The sequence below is a fragment of the Callorhinus ursinus genome, unplaced genomic scaffold, assembly GCF_003265705.2.
Source record: "Callorhinus ursinus isolate GAN/ISIS: 27379988/994484 unplaced genomic scaffold, GSC_fseal_2.0 scaffold67, whole genome shotgun sequence".
NCBI classification, from domain to species: domain Eukaryota; kingdom Metazoa; phylum Chordata; class Mammalia; order Carnivora; family Otariidae; genus Callorhinus; species Callorhinus ursinus.
Window position 1 is genome coordinate 6,526,512 of NW_027397129.1, and position 21,596 is coordinate 6,548,107.

At 41.7% G+C, this 21,596-nt stretch overlaps 1 protein-coding gene across 5 annotated transcripts in view; it reads right to left on the reverse strand.

The window, feature by feature from the left end:
* The window catches only part of SYTL4 (synaptotagmin like 4), a 79,843-nt gene extending 60,289 nt beyond the window's left edge, over positions 1 to 19,554 (reverse strand). For 3 of the 5 annotated variants that reach the window (XR_012376137.1, XM_025876219.2, XM_073885901.1), the window contains exon 1: positions 1,938 to 2,077. The gene's annotated coding sequence lies outside the window, so the exon portion shown is untranslated. Of the gene's footprint in view, positions 1 to 1,937; positions 2,078 to 19,533 lie in introns of those variants that run through there. The other 2 variants (XM_073885900.1, XM_073885899.1) reach the window with 2 other exon arrangements.
* Between the last annotated feature and the right edge of the window lie 2,042 nt (positions 19,555 to 21,596).

Genomic DNA, 21,596 nt, shown 5'->3' on the forward strand with positions numbered 1-21,596 from the left:
CTGAGAGCCCCAGAGGCTTTATTCAGCAGGGTACACTCAGGGCGGTGTGCTAACCATAATGATGTGGCAGTTGGCCCCCTGTGATGTGGTGAAGAGGGTAAGCTAATCAGTGAGGTAAGTGGTCCCAAGTCTCTGCAGCGCATCTGAAATGGAGTCAAGGACCAAAACTCATGTTTCAGCTTGGAAGGGAAAATTTTAATCACTTAGTCCTCCCTTGTGAGCTATTTATTCAGTGTTCCTAAAATCTAAGACAGCAGAAGTGGTGGGACAGGGGATAGGAACACAAGCTCTGCCCAGTTCAGCCCCTCATCAGTTGGGTGATTGGGGGCAAGGCGCTTAAGCTCTGAGTTTCCTTTCCATAAAAATATGGTTATAACTGTAGTGCCTACCACATAGAGTTATCATGAGGGTTATATGAGATAACTATGTAAAGAACTTATTATCATAGTACATGGCTCAATAGATCTTAACAACCGTTATTAGTAGCATTAACAGTGAGAGCTCAGAGAACATCAACCAGAATGCCACATACACTCACTGACCAATTATCCCAGGATAGGCCTCCAAGCTCCATTTCACTGCTCTGACCTAAAGTGAGGCATCTAAAATTGTGCTACCAGAAATGTTATCCCCTGCCAGAAGTCTCACAAGCCAAGCTGGTGGTCTTTTTCTACTTGGATTTCCAGCAGGCGTTAAAAAAACAAACTACAATTACAACAAAAAACTTCATCCAGGGGTCTCAACTTTGTTGCATTAAACATCGTCCTCTCCACAGCCCAGTGGAGTAAACACATGAGGTTATTAACACCTTAATATCAATGGGTTTATGAGGAGTGGGGGTGGGGAGCTGAAAGAACAGAAAAGAAGCCAGTTAAAAATAGAAGGTCCAGGATGCAATGAAGATTAATTTGTCACAAACGCACAAGGTCTAGGGTTAACCCTGCCAAAAGCAATATTCCGGAATGCTAGATCCTCTGGTCCTGAAGAAGCAGGGTACTTACTGGGGGAAGAAAATCTTGGTTAATGACAAACAGATCACCTATTCGTTCACCAGAATTATAACCAAACGTTTTCACCGCACAAAACAAAACAAACAAACAAAAAACACCCAACCATCTCATTCAACTTTGGGGGGCTGGAGGGACATGTTTTCTGGCTCTTTACAAACCATCACTGGGGATAAGAGCATTCTGTGCCCCTTCTGAAGGCTCTGGGGACCCTCTTCCAGGAGCAAACCTCCGGCGCCTGCTTGAAGGGTGGCAAGATAAAGCAATTCAACACCAGAGCACACAACTGGGTCCCCAGCCCCAAGTGGAGGGGGAGCCCACTGAGGCAGGACTCACAGCCAGCGGGCCTCCAGCCTTTACCTTTGGCTGACCTACGGAGGCCAGAGAAGCTGACGCCGCGAGGTCCGAGGTCCGGAAGCAGTGCGAGGCTGAGACCCCCGCGCGACGGCCAAGTGCAGAGAGAGAAGCCACCGAAAAGGTGACTCGACGTCTCTGAGAGTGCAGTTCCCGCTCGGAGCTCGGCCCCACCCGCCCCCAGGGCCAGCTCCGGAGGGGCTCCAGCTGGGGCTGGCGGGAAAAGCGGAGCCACTCTGTGTTGAGGCGAGACCCCGAGGAGGCAGAGCCCAGAGGGGTACAGAGCCCGTTAGCGACCAGTGGGCCAGGGAAGGGGCCAGAAGAGGCCCGAGGGCACGCAAACTGGTGGGCAGGGACCGCCCCAAGCAGACAGGAGTCAAAGCGTGGGGGCTGCGGTCCAGGGAGGCCGACAAGGGAGAGGGGACAGGCGGTCAGACAGGGAGAAGGAAAGACTGGGAGAGTGGATGCGGGGGTAGAGAAGGACGCGGGTCCCTGAGATAGGTGTGGGGGGCGCTTAGGGGCCCAGGGGGAGCCCGGGACCGAGGGCGAAGGGGCGGCCGCTGGCCGCGGACATACCTGTCACCTGCAACAGGTGCCGCGAGAGGGTGAGAGGTCCCAGTGCGGGATTCAAGGGAGGGTCTCCGGCTCCGAGAAGGCGGCAACCCTGCTCAGGCGGCCGGCCCTACTCACCCTCCCGGGAGGCGGAAAAAGCTGCAACTTTCCCTGGAGCGGGGAGGAGCTGGGCTCTTAAAGGGGCCGCACAGCTCTCCGGGCCCCTTAGTAGGGAGCCGCGCCACCCGAATGGGTGCTCTGAGAGCCAAAGACTTAAGTCACTGGAGGGATGCCCTCCCGGGTTAGGAAACGGAGCTTAAGGGCTGAGGATAGGGGTCTAAGACTGGACGTGGCCCCCTTTTCACTTCCATCTGTGGTCGCTCAGATGATAAATCTCCTGCCTCTTCCGCTTAGCGGAGCCAGAAGTGTGTACTTATAAGATGAAGACTCTAGGCCATATGATTTGGGAAGATAAAATAAGATACCATTCTGATCCTTTAACTTTCAGGCAAATAAAAGTGTCTGTCTAGGGGCGCCTGGGTGGAGCAGTCGTTAAGCATCTGCCTTCGGCTCAGGTCATGATGGGGGGGGGTCCTGGGATCGAGCCCCACATCGGGCTCCCTGCTCAGTGGGAAGCCTGCTTCTCCCTCTCCCACTCCCCCTGCTTGTGTTGCCTCTCTCGCTGTGTTTCTCTCTGTCAAATAAATAAATAAAATCTAAAAAAAAAGTGTCTAAAATAGAAACGTTTGGGGCAAAGGACATAGACTAAATTCACACACAGACACAAATGTTTAAAACATTGAACTCACTAATCAAGTAAGAACAATAATGAGATTCTTTGGCAAAGTTTTTGTTTGTTTTATTCACATTTGATGACAAAAACAAAGCTCTTTCATAATTGCTCGCAGGAGTGCATGCTGCTTAAAAACCCTTTTAGAAGGCATGTGACCAATATATATCATTAGGCTTTAAAATGTTTATATCTACCCAGTAATTGCAGATTCCTGTCCCCCTCTCTCCCTCCCTCCCTCTCCTTCCCTTCTTCTCATCAGCCATTAACCATGCTCAATTAAACATGCCCAAGTCTGCCATCTTAAAAAAAAAGTCCTCCCTACAAACTAGGTACTTCTCTAGATCCTCTTTATGGGCAAATCTATTGAAAATGTACTTTGCAAGTACATTTGCAATCTCTATTCTCTTCTTCTCACTTACCAATTTGGCGTCCTTCCCCAACACTCCACTGAAACTGTGCTCAACAAAATACCCAACCAATGAATGACCCCCATGTCAATAAATCTATGTAAATAAATAAAATAAAGGGGACATTTTTAATCATTATCTTGCTTGACATCTTCCCTACATTTAATGCTGTTAACTATTTCCTCCTACTTGAAAGTCTTCCTGTGGCATTTATAATGCCTTACTCTTGCCTTTCCTCCTACCCTTTTGCCCTCTCCTCAGAATCGCTTTGTAGACTCCATTTCTGCTATCTAACCTCTGAATGTCAGACATTCTCAGAGCTAGGTGGCAGAGCTAGGTGGCATATATTCTCTCCCTAAATGATCTCTTTCACTCACTTGGCTTTAATTACCATGTATATGGCCACAACTGTAATTTTATAGCTCTATCCAGACCTCTTCACTGAGCTCTGTGTTCTTGACATCTCCATTTGGATGTCTTGCAGAAACCTCAAATTCAACACATTCAAAGCTGAACACACCATATTTTCTCTTAAATTTGCTCCTCCTCCAGTGTTTCCTATCTCAGTAAATGATAGCATGCCACCCAAGGCAGAAACTTGACACCTAACATAGTACCTGGCACATAGTAGGCCCTCATTAGTATTTATATAATAAGTGAATGACTGTGTCCTCAGGAAAACAGATGTACACAAACTTTTTGTACTATGTTAATCCTAGTATTACTTAGAATAATAAGATACTAACCAAAAACCTAATGGTTCAATGGTTAAGTAAATTATAGTGTAGTCATAAAATGGAATATTATATAGCCAATAAAGCTGACATTTACACACAGCTCATGACAGGAAAATGCTCATGCTCTAATATTAATTGAAAGTAGGATACAACATTTAATATAAAATATGATCACAATTAATGAAATGGGTCCATACGCATGGGAAAAAGAACAAAATAAACAAAATATGCAAAATACTAGTACTGGTTGTCTCTATGTGGTAGAACTAAATGAATTTTTTGTTTTCCTCCTACTTTTCTGTATTTTTCACCTTTATTATAATGAGAACTGTATGGCTTTGATAATATAAATAATTATTTTTGAAAAATCTTGGAGGGGCACCTGGGTGGCTCGGTAGGTTAAGCGTCTGCCTTCCACTCAGTTCCTAATCTCAGGGTCCTGGGATTGAGCCCTGCCTCCCCTCAGGCTTCCGGCTCAGCAGGGAGCCTGCTTCTCCCTCTCTCTCTACCTGCTGCTCCCCCTGCTTGTGCTCTCTCTGTCAAATAAATAAATAAAAATTTTTAAAAAAATAAAAATAAAAAATCTTGGAAAAAATATCATTTTTTTAAATTTATTTGAGAGAGAGAGAAAGCACCCCCTGAGCGAGTGGGGGGAGGGGCAGAGGGAAAGAAATAGGGAAAGAGTCCCACAGAGTGGGGGGAGCCTGACTTGGGGCTCCATGTCACGACCCATGAAATCATGACCTAAGCCAAAACCAAGAGTCAGAGGCTTAACCGACTAACCGACTAAGCCACCCAGGCACCCTGAAAAAAAATCATTTTAATCCTAGCAGACAAAACAGTAAAATTTAGCTCCCAGGTTCAACCCAAAGTTTTCTTCCATGTTTTAGCCCTTCAGTACCCTGTGCACAGCCTGAAGTGTGATGACGCCACTTCAAAAGGAAATCCTTTTGTTCTGTCTAGCTTTGCCAACTCAGCCCTCAGGGCCCCTATGCTCAGCCCTAGGCTTTGCACGTGCTCCATCTCCCTAACCTGGCCAGTGGGAATGCAGACCAAGCACTTTTCTGCTCCTTTTTTGCTGGTGGTGCTTAGCAGAAGCTGGAAACACTCTCAGCCAGGAGGGACTCCAGAAGAAATTCAGTCCAATCCCCTCATTCCTCAGCAAAACTTCCAGATATTATTTTATGTTTTTATTTCTACCTCTGCAGTTTCTCACTCTCTAAGGTCCACCTCACTAAAGAGGATGTGAGGATCTGACTCTTATACTCTAAGACAGTCTCACTGAACCAAATGCAAATACACAGAGAAGGGTAAACATAAACAATGAACCAAAACAAAGTTAGGCAATGGCCTGTTTGCACAGACTCTGTACTGTCCATTTCCATTTGATCCTCCTTGCTTGTCACAAGGATTCTGTGCTCAAATTCTTATAACCAAATATCGTGAGGGATCCAATGCCAAGCAAACCCATGTTGTAGCACGTATCAGAATGTGTTTTTAAGGCTGAATAATACTCCATTGTATGAATACACCACATTTTGTTTATCTATTAATCAGTTGATGAGCATTTGAGTTGTTTCCATCTTTCAGCTATTTTGAAAAATGCTGCCATGAACATTGGTGTACAAGTATCTGTTTGAGTCTCTGCTTTCAATTCTTTTGGCATATACCTTCAAGTGGAATTACTATATTATGCAGTAATTCTATATTTAGCTTTCTAAGGAATTGCCAAACTGTTTTTCAACAGCAATGCACAAGGATTCCAATTCCTCCATAGCCTCACAAAAACTTGGTATTTTGGGGGGGGGTGTTTGTTTTTGTCTTTTTGTATAATAGCCATCCCTAATGAGTGTGAGGTAATATCTCATGTTGAAAATCAAAATGATTTACATATTCCCTAATGGCTTGTGATGCTGATCATCACTTCTTGTGTTTATTGGTCACTTGTATATTTTCTTTAGAGACATATATATTCAGGTCCTTGGCCCATTTTTGAATTGAATTTGTTGTTGTTGTTGAGTTGTGGGAGTTCTTTAGGTATTCTGGGTATTAATCCGTTATCAGATATATGCTTTGCAAATACTTTCTCCCATTCTGTGAGTTGTCTTTTCATTCTCTTGATAGTATCTTTTGATGTGCAAAACTTTTTAATTTCATTTTTTTTAACTTTTTAATTTTAATGAAGTTCATCTTACTTGTTATGTTGTTGTTGTCTGTGCTTTGGTGTCATAACCAAAAAAAAAAAAATCATCACCACATCCAATGTCTATATGTTTTCCTCTAATAGTTTTATAGTTTAAGCTCTATGTTTAGGTCTTTGATCCATTTTGAATTAATTTTCGTATATGTTGTAAAGTAAGGGTCCAATTTCACTCTTCTGTATATGGATATCCAGTTTCCCATCATCATTTGTTGGATAGACTGTCCTTTTCCCATTATCTTGTTATTTTTTTAAAGATTTATTTATTTAGGGGCGCCTGGGTGGCTCAGTCGCTAAGCGTCTGCCTTTGGCTCAGGTCATGATCCCAGGGTCCTGGGGTCGAGCCCCGCATTGGGCTCCCTGCTCAGCGGGAAGCCTGCTTCTCCCTCTCCCACTCCCCCTGCTTGTGTTCCCTCTCTCGCTGTCTGTCAGATAAATAAATAAAATCTTTAAAAAAGAGAGATTTATTTATTTATTTATTTGAGAAAGAGAGAGAGAACATGCGTGAGCAGGGGGAGGGGCAGGAGGGGGAGAGAGAGAATCCTCAAGCAGACTCCCCACTGAGTGTGGAGCCTGAGGGGCAGCTCAATCCCAGGACCCTGAGATCATGACCTAAGCAGAAATCAAGAGTCGGCCGCTTAACCAGCTGAGGCACCCAGGTGCCCCTTCCCGTTACCTTGTTATTTTAAATGATGAACATCAAAGGACATTTTCATAGTTTTGAAAAATAATGAATAATACTAAAATTGACTATATTTTTAGACTGCATACCATGAAATTTCAGTAAATACGTGATTATCACAAAATTCAGACATTGCACGGCAGTGCAAATATGAACTCATGGAATATTATCCGATGTATATAGTATGTAAGCTCCTGTCCCATAGTGAATGATTGGATTCAATGAGTTGTTCGATTTTGCCACATTGAGGGAGTTCTGGCTAGTGCAAACTAATAAGATGGCGATTTTCCTCCACCCCAAGGGAGAGGATGCCTCAGTATTGAGCAATTGCTCTTTTATAAAAGTGTTAAAGATTTCAATAATACATAAATATAGAGAGAGTAATATAATAAGGATATGCCCACTAGCCACTGCAACTGAAGCCTTCTGTAGACACATCTACCCTGAGGTTTTCACTGTTTCACTATTCACCAGATTTGATCTTGATCTTTTCCATGTATATCTTTACACATTTACTATGTATCTGTCTATCCTTAAATTATATATAGTACTTTACATAAATAGTATCACCCTGTATGTACCTCAAAAAAATCAGGCTTCCTGACAGAGCAAATTTAGTGCACTAGTGGTCTACAGTGAGTATATGGTATACAAAGTAGATTCAGTCTCCTATTCAGTCAAGATTAGGGTCTCTCCACTTCCACACTGTTGACATTTTGGACAAGATAATGTTTTGTTGTGGGGAGCTATCCTGTGCACTCTAGGATGTTTAACAGCATCTCTGGCCTCTACCTACTAGATGCCAGTAGTGACAACCGAAAATGTCTCCAGATATTGCCAAATGTCCTTATTTGACAACCACTGGCCAGATGTACTGAGCACCCATTATATGTGAAGCACTGTAGTAGGTGCTATGGGAAAAAAAGAAAATGAATAAACACTGAAAAAAAAAAAGTCCCTTCATTCAAAGAAATGTGTTGAGCATCTACTATGTGCAAAGTATACTGTGCTAGGCTGTAGGATTTTGGTGACCCTTTCCTCAAGGAGTTCACAGTATATTGTGTGGGGTGGAAGGAGGCAGAAAACCCATAAAATTATAATACAGTGTGGCAAGTACAAAGCTGGGGCGATGCACAGGAGTACTGAGGAAGGCTACTTATACCATCCTTGTGGGGAGTGGTCAGTGAAGGATCCTGGAAAAAGTAATAGCTTCTTTGAATCTTAAAGGATGAGTAAGACTAAGCTAGACCAAAAAGGAGTTGCAAGCATAATAGTATAAGCAAAAACTAAAAGGCTAGAAATACCAGGTCTATGCAAAAGAAGTAAGTACAAAGAAGTTGGTGTTGCTGGAGCATAAAGTATAAAGAAAAAATGATAATAGATGAGGCTAGAAAGATGGTGCATTAGTTTGCTAGACCTACTGTAATCAAGTAGCACAAAGTAAATGGCTTAAACAACAGAAACTTACTGCCTCAAAGTTTAGGAGGCTAGAAGTCTGAGATCAAGGTGCAGAATTAATTCTTTCTGAGGGCTGTAAGAATCTGTTGCATGCCTCTCTCCTAGCTTCTGGTGGTCTGTTGACAATCTTTCGAATTTCTTGGCTTGTAGAAGCATTACCCTGATCTCTGCCCTCATCTTCATGTGGCATTCTCCCTGTGTGTGTGTCCCTGTGCCCGTATTTCCCCTTTTTATAAAGATACCAGTCATATTACATCAGGGCCCACCCAAATGACTTCATCTTAATCAATTACATCTGCAATGGTCCTATTTCCAAATTATAATACATCCTGAGGTACTGGGGGTTAGGACTTCAACATACGAATTTGTGGGGAGGGGGGCCACACGATTTAACCCATAACAGATGGGTAGAGATTAGAATCTGTTAGCTTTATGAGTCATGTTAAGAAATCTGGACTTTATTCAGTGGTTAATTATAACCATTCAAGGAGCCCTGGAGTTCTCTACTCCATTATTATTGGTGACATCACTCAAATCATTCTTCATTCTTTTTATATGGCTGAATTATAGTCCACTGAATACTCCATATTTTGCTTATCCAGTCATCAGTCGATGGACATTTGGGTTCTTTCCCCATTTGGGCAATTATGAATAATGCTTATATAAACATTCATATATGAGATTTTTTTTGAACACATGTTTTCAAATCTCTTGCCTATGTACCTAGGAGTGGAATAGCTGAGTCATATGGTAACTCTATGTTTAACCTTTGAGGAATCACCAAAATGCTTTCCAAAGTGGCTGCACCACTTTACATTCCTACGAGCAATGCATGAGGGTTCCAATTTCTCCACATCCCCAAAGACACCTGTTAGTACTGGTCTCTTTTATTATAGACATCCCAGTGGGTGTGAAGCAGTATCTCATTGTAGTTTTGATTTGCATTTCCATAATAGGTAATGATGTTAACCATCTTTCCATGTGCTTACTAGCAATTAGTATATCTTCTCTGAAGAAATGTCTATTCGGATCCTTTGTCCATTTTTTCATTTGGTTATCTATCTTTTTATTACTGAGTTATAAAAGAGTTTTTTATACATTCCACTTATACTTTTGTAAAGAGAGAAGGGGGTAGGAGGAAAGGTGAAGAACATTCTTGGGGAAGTGGCATGGAGTTAGAAGCAGATGTTCACAGCAGATTTTGTTGTTTGATTCAAGAGGAGACTACAGGTCAATGGAAAATGTACTAAATTGTATTGAGGCTGGGTCCTTTGTGTTTATAGACAAAATTAAGTAAGTGCAGGACTGGTTTGCTCTTTGGAGGTTGATAATGCAGGGCTAAAAACTTTAAGACTTATTCAAAGATTTATTCTGAGTGGTTATTCATTTTAATAAAAGCTTCTCTGGGGGAAAAAACACCATTACTTACCAGGATATGAAAGCGAAAGACAGGGGTTCATTGTTACAAAATGTACTCACTGTATTTTAGCTTTATTTCCCCTTGACATTCTAGCAATGTTTGACACTATTGCCCACTCCTTCTTTGTTAAATTTTCCTCTCCTATGGTTTCTGGAACATCACAGCCTCCTGGTTCTCCTATCTCTCTGCTTATCTTTCTTAATCATCTCAAACCCCGTTTTCTCTGTCCACATCTTAACATTTAAGGCTTAAATATCACATTAATTTATTCAGAAGAAGTCTGAGAGCACTAACATTTATTATTGCCTCTGATATGCACTGTTTTAGTAGATGGAAATGCAGCAGTAAGCAAAAAAGATCGTGTGCACATGGAGCTTACATTCTAAGCCAAAGAAAAATAAGCAATAGCACTAATAGCAAACACCATAGCACTTATTATTACTCTAAATACTGTTTTAAGGTATGAATCTAAGATACACACGCACATTTAGTCCTCACAAAAATCCTATTATTATTCCCATTTTGCAAATAAAGAACCTGAGGCACAGAGAGATCAAATGGTTAAGTCAAGATCTGAAGTCAGACGGTATAGTACCGCCTCTCAGCAATAAACAAATATATCAAATAGGACTTGCTACGAGGTGGCCAAGCTGGTGTTTCAATTATCATTCTTTGCCATTCAACTCCAGTTTATATAGTAGAAGTCTAGAGATTAATTGGAGGAAGGAAAAGAGGATTTTTTGAAGGGAATTCATGGACGTAAAAGCACTATGGTTCCTCTCCTCGAGCCGAGTAAACACGTCCTAATTAAACCTTTCAAGAGGGGAGACTGGCATCTTACTTCCAGCCTGAAGGCTTACTGTGCTACAGAAATTTCTAGGCCCGCCTGTGTTGCCACTGAAGTAGAAAAGAGTTCATAAGAGAACCTCACCTATGTCCTGTGGTGTCTGAGAAGATAGAAACTTATGCTTGACTGTCACCTGAAGAAGTCTAAAGACAGAAGCCTGGTTGAAGTTTTTCACAGTGGCAGGGCAAAGAAAAGTATCTACACTTCCAAGGGACCATGTTTTCTACCGGCCACATAGTTTCCTCTGAGTGTAGCTGGTAACTCCAGCAGAAGAATGAGGATCTCATGAGAAGAAAGTTGTGTGGGAAAGCAGTCAGAGGATACATTGTTCCCATCATGGAATGGTTTGGGTAGAGGTCCCCAATAGGAGGATATGGAGTAAAGGAGTCTCTAAAGAAATCACAAAAGCACAGCACAATAAAAGCCAGTATTTGGACATCAACCTCACAAAGGGTATTGATAGCCAGATTACACCAGCTTCAGTGAATTAAGCCTCTCACTTTCCCTATAAGACTCACTCTCCCTACCCACCCCACTCTTCAACCCTAGTGGAGCCAGAAGCAGCAGAGCAAGTAGGGGAGGAGGTGCAGAAAGGAGAGTGAAAGAATAGTCACTTTTTTTCCACTAGAGAACTGTGGGATCTCTAATCAAGCTGCACTGGAGGTTGGGGGCTGGAGGAGAAGCTTTAAATTGAATGTGAGATGGAAATTTTTATTCTGAATGGTTGAACTTTTTAATGCCTGTGAATTAAACTGTTGTAAATATCTGGAAATAACCAAAAAGCAAATGGGTTACATACAGAACAAAGGATCGCGATTGTTATTAAAAAAACAAAAATAAAAATGCAGGGTAAAGCAATAGTGATGGGGTGATATTTTATACACTCAAGGAAAGACTCTTAGAGGACATGACACAAATGAAGAAGCAAGCCATGGGAATATCCTTGCCCCCATCTCTTTTCACACGTTCTCCTTAGATATTCATTCCCATGGCTTCAAATTCCCCTGGTGACTCTCAATCTTGTACCTCTACCCTAAACTTTCTCCTGATCTTCAGACACATATATTTAATGCCTACCAAATATCCCCACCTCAGTGATCACAACCACCTCAAATTCAACTTTTCCAAACTGAAACTTTATCTTCTTTCCAAATTTCTGTTGCCAGTGTTTTCCATCCCAGTGAATAGCACTGCAATCGACCTAGTAGCACAAGTCAGAAACTGTCCTGCTATCTAATTAGTCCCCAGATCTGTTGTTCTCACTGCCTAAATAGGTCTTGATTTCCATGCCACTGCCATTACTCAGGCCGTAATCACCTGGACTACAACAATAGCCTCCTAACTAGTCCCCCTACTTCCAATCTATTTTCCACACTGCTGCCAGAGTAATCGTCCCAAAATCCAAATTGGATCATGGAGAAACTCAGTGACTCCTGGTTGTTCTCAGAACTGAGCCTTTAACATGGCTTAGAGGACTTTCAAGATCTGCTTCTTATCTATCTTAATAAGCCTTCTCTTCCCACCACTCTTTGTTCTTGAGCGCTCTTCTCCCAGTCAATCTAAATGATTTGCATTTCCCGACAAACCCCAAATTCTTTTACATCTCTTCCATCCTCCCTTTATCTTCTCCATGCTAATACTTACTCATTCTTCAGCTCAAATGTGATCTCTTCTGGAAAGCCTTCCCTGCACTCTCTAGGATGGGTGCCCCTCCTCTAGCACTCATTCCAGTGTTCTCATTATTTAAGTGGCTGCTTCTCCCACTAAAATGTGAGCTCCTCAAAAGCAGGACATATGTCCTATGACTCTTTGTATCCATGAGGCCTGGCATATGAACTAGGTTCTCTTTCTAAATCTAGACTATTCCTCTGCCTAAACTCTTATTTCCCTCATTCTTCCTTGTCCTTTGAATTTCCGATCATTCCTAAAGATTTCATTTGTCTTCCCCGATAGGATGTTTGTATGCCAAACAGCTAGCTGATGTGTTTCTCCTAAGACTGGTAACAATGTTAACCCCCCTCCCCAGGGGACATTTGGCAACTTTTGGTTGTCACAACTCAGGGAAGGGATGTTACTCGCATCTAGTGGGTGGGTAGAGGCCAGGGATGCTGCTAAACACCCTATAGTGTGCAGGACACTCTCTCACAGCAAAGAAGTATCCAGCTGAAAACATCAATAGGGCTAAGGCTAAGAAAACCCTGCCTGAGGACAAGCAAAGCCCTTTGACTACGATGTACTTTCTAGCTTTGTTAACTCTTGCGCTGAATTACAGAGCTGCCTATGAAATTCAGTCCTGTCTTCTGGGGTCTAAGATAATGAGAAGGAGGAAAAAGAAGTCATAAAGATAAAGTTCTTGTGGGCTGGGGTTTCACTTGGTCTTGCTGGATGAGCAAAAGTACATTTGAATGTATGCTAAAACCCATATTTGGAAAAATGCTCATTTACGGGGAGATGGACCATTCTACAAATGGCCCCAAGGGCTTTAACTAAATTCAGAGAACGGTTTAGAGCCACTATTTTTGACTCAAGCTAAACACACTAGACAAACTTCTGTACAAGTGGAAAAGGAAAGAGAAATAAGCATTTGTTGAGCTATTTTTATAAAGTGCTTTATGTGCATGATCTCTTTTAATCTTCACAATAGCACTATAAATTAAGCAGTTTTATTATCTCCCTTCTACAGATGAGGAAGCTGTGGCTCAGAGAAATTAGGTAACATTAATTCTAAGTGAAAAAATACGTCCTTAAATCCAATGTCCTTCTATTATACCATGCTAAGATGATTCAGTGCTCAAGGCACATAAAAATCAAGTTCTCAAGGCAGAAGATATCTTCTAATACTTTCAACATTTTGTTTGTTTCTGTTAAACTTTAAAAGGAAAACAATATTCTGGCATCCACTTTAAAACCAGTTAGCCCTTTGTTTGATTCTTCATACTTGAGTAGGGCCCATCTTCCTTTGGTACATTTCCATTTGGAGGCACTATAGTCCAATAAGATCATGCCTGAGCTGGGAATCAAAAGACATGAACTCATAAAATTAATCATGTGTACCTGAAAAAATGAATATAGCATTTATCTCACTTGTCCTTGGTTTCTCATCTACAAAATGATAAAGTTTGATTATGATAACAATAGGCTATATGATAGATGTGATATATCCCACATATAGGCCTTTCTAATGTGCAACTTCAGGGTCCCTTCTCAGGCCCAGACCTAATTCCTAGCTAAAGGCTTCTGGGATTCGGTCTGCCTTTCCCTCTTTCCAAAAGTGCTGCGATCCTTTCTATCCCCTCGGAGATGTCCTCTCATCAATATTCTCCTTCCCCCATTCTGTAGAGTGGGACACAATCTCAATACTCCAGAAAACAATCACAAGAGTTCTTTTTATGTAGTCTTTTATATCATTACTAAACTAATCCTTCCCTTACAGGGAGTGACTATTGGATGGGCCAGAATCAGAAGAAAGCAAGGACTGTACAAGTTTGCTCTTGTTCTTAAGAACACCACTGAAGACTGTTCTAGTACCATATATAATGTTTCACAGGAAGAGTGGTTTAGTCTCCGCTTCCTTCTCCTAAAATTCTCTTTGTTGTTCTTCTTGCACTCTGTTTGACAATCTTGAGGCTCTTCTTAATATGTAGCCAAAGGTCTGTGAGAATGAAGCTTGACAAAAGTAGATTTCAATTAGATGTGCAGGGAGTTACTAGGAAGCTTCAGCAAATTTGTTGAATCCTGGCACTCATTTTGAGCAAACAAGTTTACTGAGAGTCCACCCTTCCCAGATACCTTTCTATTTGAAGCTCAGTAAACTTACGACTATCTCACCTCAACATTAACTGAAAAGGTGCAACAAAATTTCCAAAAGACACATATTCGACTAGCAGAGTTAAAGTGACCGTAGTCTTCTGTTTTTAAATAGGAAGTTTGGTTCTCTGTGTACTTTAAGTCTTACAATTGGCCTATGACAGATTTTTCACATGATATCTCTTTCTTTAGACCTTTTAAAAAGCAGATTCATGGGGCGCCTGGGTGGCTCAGTGGGCTAAGCCTCTGCCTTCAGCTCAGGTCATGATCCCAGGAATCTGGGATAGAGCCCCACATTGGGTTCCCTGCTCAGCAGGGAGCCTGCTTCTCCCTCCCCCTCTGCCCGTCCCCCTGCTTATGTTCTCTCTCTCTCTCTCTCTCAAATAAATAAATATTAAAAAAAAACAGATTCACAACAGGATCTGTTTAGAGTGAAACTAGGGGCTTGAAGAATAATAGAACAAGAAAGAAAGGGCAAGCAAGAGGGATGATATATAAATTCCATCCTTCTGTGGCTACTGCTAACTCTCCAGAGGAGGAAATTAGTAGAAAGCTGATGCTTCAGTTGCTCTGAAGTAGTGAGACAAATAGTCATAGGGCACATTACCCAGGAAGAAAATTTGTACATCAGCACCAATCAGCTAGCTCAGAGTAACTCCACTGTGCGTACATCTCTGCCTGTGTGGATTCTCCCTCTTTGCAGTCTACTTTATAGACCCAGCCTAATTTATAAACTTGATGACAAAAGAGTTGATTATCTGGGGTCAGCATAACACTGAGCAGTGGAAAAGGAAATTTAGGGGATAGGTACAAGATGTTCCACACATACGTAATAGTGTAATTTCTTTTGAAGAGACAGAGGAATCAAATAGCAGGGATTTTTGGCTCTTCGGATTCTGAGGGAAAACAAAATGACCTTGGCATCTAGAAAATAAGCTCTAGTTCTGAAGATTGAAGTTATTACCCACAATAAGATTAGATTCTGCCCTGTAGGAACACATTTGTGTTCTGCAGTTAATTTGGGATTAACCTTTTCAGGGCTGCTGAAGAATTAATTGGTTCTTAACCTCTCTCTCTCTCTCTCTCTCTCTCTCTGGGCAGGCTGCCTTAGGCTCTAGAGGTTTCCATGTGTTCCAAAGGAGCTTTGTACAGGGCAGCAAGCTGCAACTGTGGCTTATTTACCCATGCTTCTGGCTTATATTCCTCTGAGTGTGAGAACTGGAAAAAGCAGCCCCTCCCAGAGAGCACACAAGCCCAACCCAGCACAGCAGGACTTGGTGTGGGTGGGGTCCATCAAGTGCATCAAATATGACCGTCCAGAAAGGGGGTGAATTATGAAACCACTCCAGTCTGCTTCCTCCTCCACTGTGCTTCTCTTTTCTTCAATTGCCTCTGCCTTATACATACTACCACAGATGGGGGAAGTTGTAAAAATTCTAAAAGCCCAAGAATTCAAGCTAGCACTGCTTCAGGAATTGTGGATATTTTTAGGAAGTGTACAACTTAGTTTAAAAAGGTATTTTTCGAAATGTTATCAGTGGTTATTTCTGTAGAGTGGGATCACTGGAAATTTGATTTTCTCTTTGTGGTTTCCCAAATTTTCCATCAGGGCCATGTATTACTTGTATAGATTTTTTAAACTTCTTTTTTTTTTTTTAAAGTAATCTTCCTCTAGGAGTCATTTTTATTTCCCTGGTGCTCTATCTCCAAGCACTATAGAACAGCCCAGAAAGTGTACAGAAAAACACCCACGTGGGGAGTTTTCCACTTCCAGCATTATTGTTATTTAAACATGGAGATAAAGCCAAGGATGAAGATACAAACAGACTTTACCAGCAGGGCCCTGACAACAAAATAATTCACTCAGATGGTCCAGATTAATAGAGTTTGTGAAAAGACTATTTACAGTGAGTGGTCAGAGTCACAGGAAGAAACAGCAGATAGTGAAGTATGAGTGGGAAACCCTTACCATCCCTAGAGCCAAGGGGTCAGGGGAAGTAATAGAGTTACCAGAGCCCAGTGAGTGCCAGAACCATGGAAGAGGAGCCCAGTAGGTACTCCAGGAAGGCAGCTACTGCCAGAGACACAGAGCCAGAGCAGGGAGGGAGTGAGGGAGCAATATCCTGACCCCTCTCTCTTTCTACTATCTAATCTTTTACCATTTCTACCCCTTTACCAAACCCGACTACAAGCCAACATCCAAAAGAGCCAAGAATATACACACAGTCTGCAGGGATAAACCTCCTAGATCACAGAATGAGGCTAGCAAGAGTAGAAATTGGACAGGAACAGGAGCAAAGAACAATCTGCAAGGTCTACCCTTCTTTATCACTCAGAAGTAATTCCTGTCTTTTGTGCAAAGGAAGAACTCTCATCTCCAACACAGAGGAGACACAAAATCTATGCCACTGTATCATCATGAGGTGGTGTTGATTCAATTATATTCCTATCTGGAACCTAAATTATAACATTAGCCATCACCAGTACTTTTCATCAAGGAAGCAAGGAAAAGGAAGTAAGAAAAAGAGATAACTGATTAACATAAAATATGGATAGCCTTTACAGTCCTTTAAATAAATACCCTGGGGCAGTTGTTAGACAAGATAGTATTTAGCCTCCTCTAGATCCACATTCTCATGTGTTCCAAGTCCCTGAGGACAGTTAGATCCCAATATAGCACAAATTAGAGAAAGCCTATACCCCAACAGACTCATCAGACCTCACCAGCCTGTATTGGCAAGAGCACAGAAAGCATGTATGGAAGTGAGTTCTAAGTGTGTTGACCAAAAGGGAAGAAATATAAGACTTAATAGGGTGAAATTCATTGATGTGCTCACACCCAAAGTGTTGGCTCAAGCACTAAGGTGTGTGGTAGTGGTCTGTTAAATGGGCTGATCAAAGCCTAGACTCACTGATTCATTTAAAAATTTTTGTGTCCTTCCTAAATTTATAATCCTGTGGTTCTTAGAAAAAATGGTTTCTTTCACTTGTGTTTTTATGGAAGTTTCCAACATTGTTTTACTGTCATAGATTTTTAGATTAAAGATTTTTTCCCCCTCCAAAATGTACTGGAAGGAGTAGTAGAGTTGGGAAGTTTGTAACCATCATGATATGGACAGATATGGGCAAGAATCCTCAATAAATGTTAAAAACTAAAAAAAAAAAAAAAAACTAAAAAAAAAAAAAGCCTAGACTCAGAGATGGTCTGCAGTCATTGATGTCAAAATGCCTGAACTTCTCTGGCATCCTTTAGAAAGAGTCCAAAGGTTCAGGGAAATGGATATAATGGAATGGATCTACCCCTAACCATACCTCTTGGGAAGACACATATGATACTCCCCTCACCAAGGCATTTAAAGCATGCATTGTTTTCCTTCCTCTTCCCTCCCATTCCTGAGAAATTCCATCTGAAAACCATTAGCTGGGGGCAAAGCAAGGGAGGCATCTGGAGGGCAGGGCAGTTAGAGCCTGACTGAGGTAAGGAAGGTATGGCATAAGGTCATGGAGACCAAGTAGAGTATGGAGGGCACCTGTGCAGATATGGAGGAAGTCTAGCATGGAGTGTCAAAGCCAAAATATGGAGAAGAGAGAGTTCATGTAGAGGGGTGGCCAGATATAGGGTGCTGGCACACAAGTAAAGTTAGGAGAGTATCCATACTAGAGGTCAGTCTAGCATAGGGAGTCACAGCCAGGGCAGGGTGAGACGGGCATCCCCAAGGAGGGGTGGCCTGGCATGGGCTATCAGAGTCCAAGGACAAGGAGGAAATCATCCACGTGGAATGAAGGGGGTTGTGTGGTATGAGAAATGAAAGCTCTTTGCAGAGGGAGTAGCCTGATGACAGTGTCAAAGCCCAAGTAGAATGAGAAAGGTATCAGTGGGAGAAGTGACCTGGCATGGGATATCCCAGCTTAAGTGGGGTAAGGAGGGTATCCACAGTGGAGCACAGCTCAGCATGCAGTCAGAACTGGGCAGGATGAGGAAGGCATCCACACAGAGATGCAACTTGGCATGCAGTATCAGAGCCCACGTGGAGTAAGAAAGATGTCCATGATGGCAGGCAACCTCATACAGGATGTCAGATCTTGAACAAGGTGAAGAGTGCATCTATGAGAGTAAGGTGGCAATCTAAAGCAAGGTGTCAGAGCCTGAGCAGGGCAAGGAAGGCATACATGCCGGGGTAAGGCCTGGCATGAGGTGTCATATCCAAGAAGAGTGAGAAGAGTGTCCATGAAAGGAAGAGACTTCCTGGTGTGCGATGTGAGAGTCCACACAGAATAAGGACGATTTCCATACAGGTAAGGAAGCAGCCTAGAGAGGGGTGTTTGAGCTCAAAGAGAGTGAGGATGATATCTCCAGAAGAGCCTGCCTGATATGAGGTATCAGAGCCAAGGCAGTGTGAAAAATATATATATATATCCATGTGGGAAGAGGGACAGCCTGGCATTGAGGAGTCAGAACCTGAGTAAGGAATGAAAAGCATTTCTGCAGAGGGGTGGCCTGGCATGTAATGTCAAAATGTATGTGGAGTTAAGAGTACATTCACACAGTGGAGGAGGGGTGGGGTAGGCAGTGTGCAACATCAGAAACTTAGTGGGATGGAATGGTTATGCCCACAAAAACATAGCCTGGTATAGGATGTCAGTGGCCAAGAAGGATGAGGAGGGCATCCATGCAGAGAGGTGGCCTGACATCAGGTGTTGAAGCCAGAGTGGGGTTAGGAGGGTATCTCCATAGGAGAAGAGGTAATGGAAGAAATACAGATTAATTACATACATGTGGCCTAATGAAATTATTAAGGATAAATGAAGCCAGGTTTCTCACTGCCAGAGAAGAGAGTTACCAATATAGTAAGGGAAAAAAAAACTAGAATGAGTCTTGTGCTGTTGGGCTGGAATTGGAGGTATTGATGACAACTCATGGTTTTCAAATTAAAGGTAAGTGTAGGGTTGCCTGGCTGGATTAGGCGGTACAGCATGCAGCTCTTGTTCTTGGGGAGTTTGAGTTCGAGCCCCAAGTTGGGTATAGAAATAACTTAAAAATAAAATCTTAAGGAGGGCGTGTGATCTGATGAGCACTGGGTGTTATACGCAACTAATGAATCATTGAACACTACATCAAAAATTCATGATGTACTATATGTTGGCTAATTGAACTTAATAAAAAATGAATACAGAAAGAAAGAAAGAAAAAGAAAGAAAGAAAGAAAGAAAGAAAGAAAGAAAGAAAGAAAAAAAGAAAGAAAGAATATATATATAAATAAAGGGGTACCTGGGTGGCTCAGTCTGTTGAGTGTCTGGCTCTTGGTTTCAGCTCAGGTCATGATCTCAGAGTCATGAGATCAAGCCCCGCATCAGGCTCTGCACTCAGCATGGAGTCTGCTTAAGATTCTCTCTCCCACTTCCTCTGCTCTTCCCCATGCTCACGTGCAGTCTCTCTCTCTAAAAATAAATAAATAAATCTTTTAAAAAATAATTTAAAAATAAAAATAAATAAGTATAGATGTAAATGTGTATATGTATATATAGATTTAGATATATAGAATGCTAAAGATATAAATACACACACACACACACGTACACACCCCTCTACATATACTTCCTAGTTCTGTCTGCTGAGAGGACCTACAAGCAATGATCATACATAGTACTCAGATCTTATTTTCTAAATACCAGTTTCTGCTAAAAGAAATTAGAGCACCTTGAAGAAGTGGTTTATTACAGGGATGGACCAGGGAAATTATAAAATAAGCCTGGAACAACTTTTTGTGCCAGAAAGTAAGGAAATAAGAAAGTGCTCAGAGACTGATGGGGACATGTCAAAAGAACAAACAAGCCACCCTGAAGGAACTCCCACTGGCCAAATCAGTGACAATTTCAGCATCAGATTAATGACAGTAAAAGTTATTGGATAAGATAGGAAACCATGAGTTCATACTGATATAAATAAGTAAATAAACTTTAATTTTTTACATAGTTCCTAATTATCTCCTCACAAAATAATTATCAATTGCAAAAGATGAAAGGAGGGAAGTTTACAATGGAAAAGCCTGGCAGATACTACCTTAATCAAGTGTTCAAAGTGAACATCATTACTTAGTAATGGAACAAGTATAATCAGTCACCACCAATGTTGACTAGTCCAGAAATTACTTGATTATCTTGATATCCCAAAGTAATAGTCCATTGTATTGAACCCAGTGAGTAGGAAATAATATATAAATGTCTTAGTGAGACATATGTACTCTAGAGGATAGGGGATAAACCTTGAAGAAGTTCAAGCATCTGCCAATTGGTGAAGTTTCTAAGTGTCCAGTGGTATGGGGTATGTCTGTATATTCCTTATAAAATAGGATATAACCCCCTGCACTTATACATCTACCATAAAGAAGAGGGACAATGCTCAGTGAGTCTCTTTGAATTTTGAAGGTAATATTTACCATATTTGATTATGCTGCTCTGACCCATTTACCAGGAACTTTGTAAGGCTGCACTTTTGAATGAAGCTCAGGGCAAGAAACAGCTTTGAAGCAGGTCATGATTGCAGTGGAAGTTGATCTGGCCCTGGGGTCTTATTGGGTCCCAGCAGACCCAATACTATTCTAAATTTCATGTCTATATCAGGCAGAGAAGCACTATGAAACCTCTGGCAAATCCCAAAAGGAATCACTGTAAAGATCACTATGGCTTATGAGTAAGGCCATGCCCTCTTCTATTGCCAACTACTCTGCATTTAAAAAATAGCTACTGATTTACTATTGGGCCCTGGTAGAGACTGAACACCTGACCATAAGACACAAAGTGACTATACAAGTCACACTTGTCTTCATGAACTGAGTACTATCTGATCCACCAAACCATAAAATATCTCACACAAAGTAGTATTTTGTTAAAGATTGAAGTGAAGGAATGTCACATCCAGAATGAAATATGGGGAGTACTGTAGATCCACTCCAGAAGCAAGTATAACTGATGAAAATAATTTTAAAAGCCAACCATTTAAAGTCCCTGAAAATTGTCATAGGGTAAACAGCAAATGCAGAAACACTTCTTTAAGAAAACCTACTAAAACTCAGTAAGAAAACCAAGAATCTGTGGCAGTTCAGCCAAGACCCATTCCCTTCCTCCCCAGCCCCAGCTGAATTTAATGGGAGCTCCACTCCAGGAAGATGTGGCCAAAAAGAGAGGTCCCTCTCATCCTTTATTCCAAATCAAGGTTTACCATATTTCACTGGGAGAAACAAGCCAGCACTTTTCATCCCATTCCACTCGAAGCTGAAAAAGCTAAGTTCCTGGTGAATATGGCCAAGAAGTTGGGGCACCCTGCCTTTACCC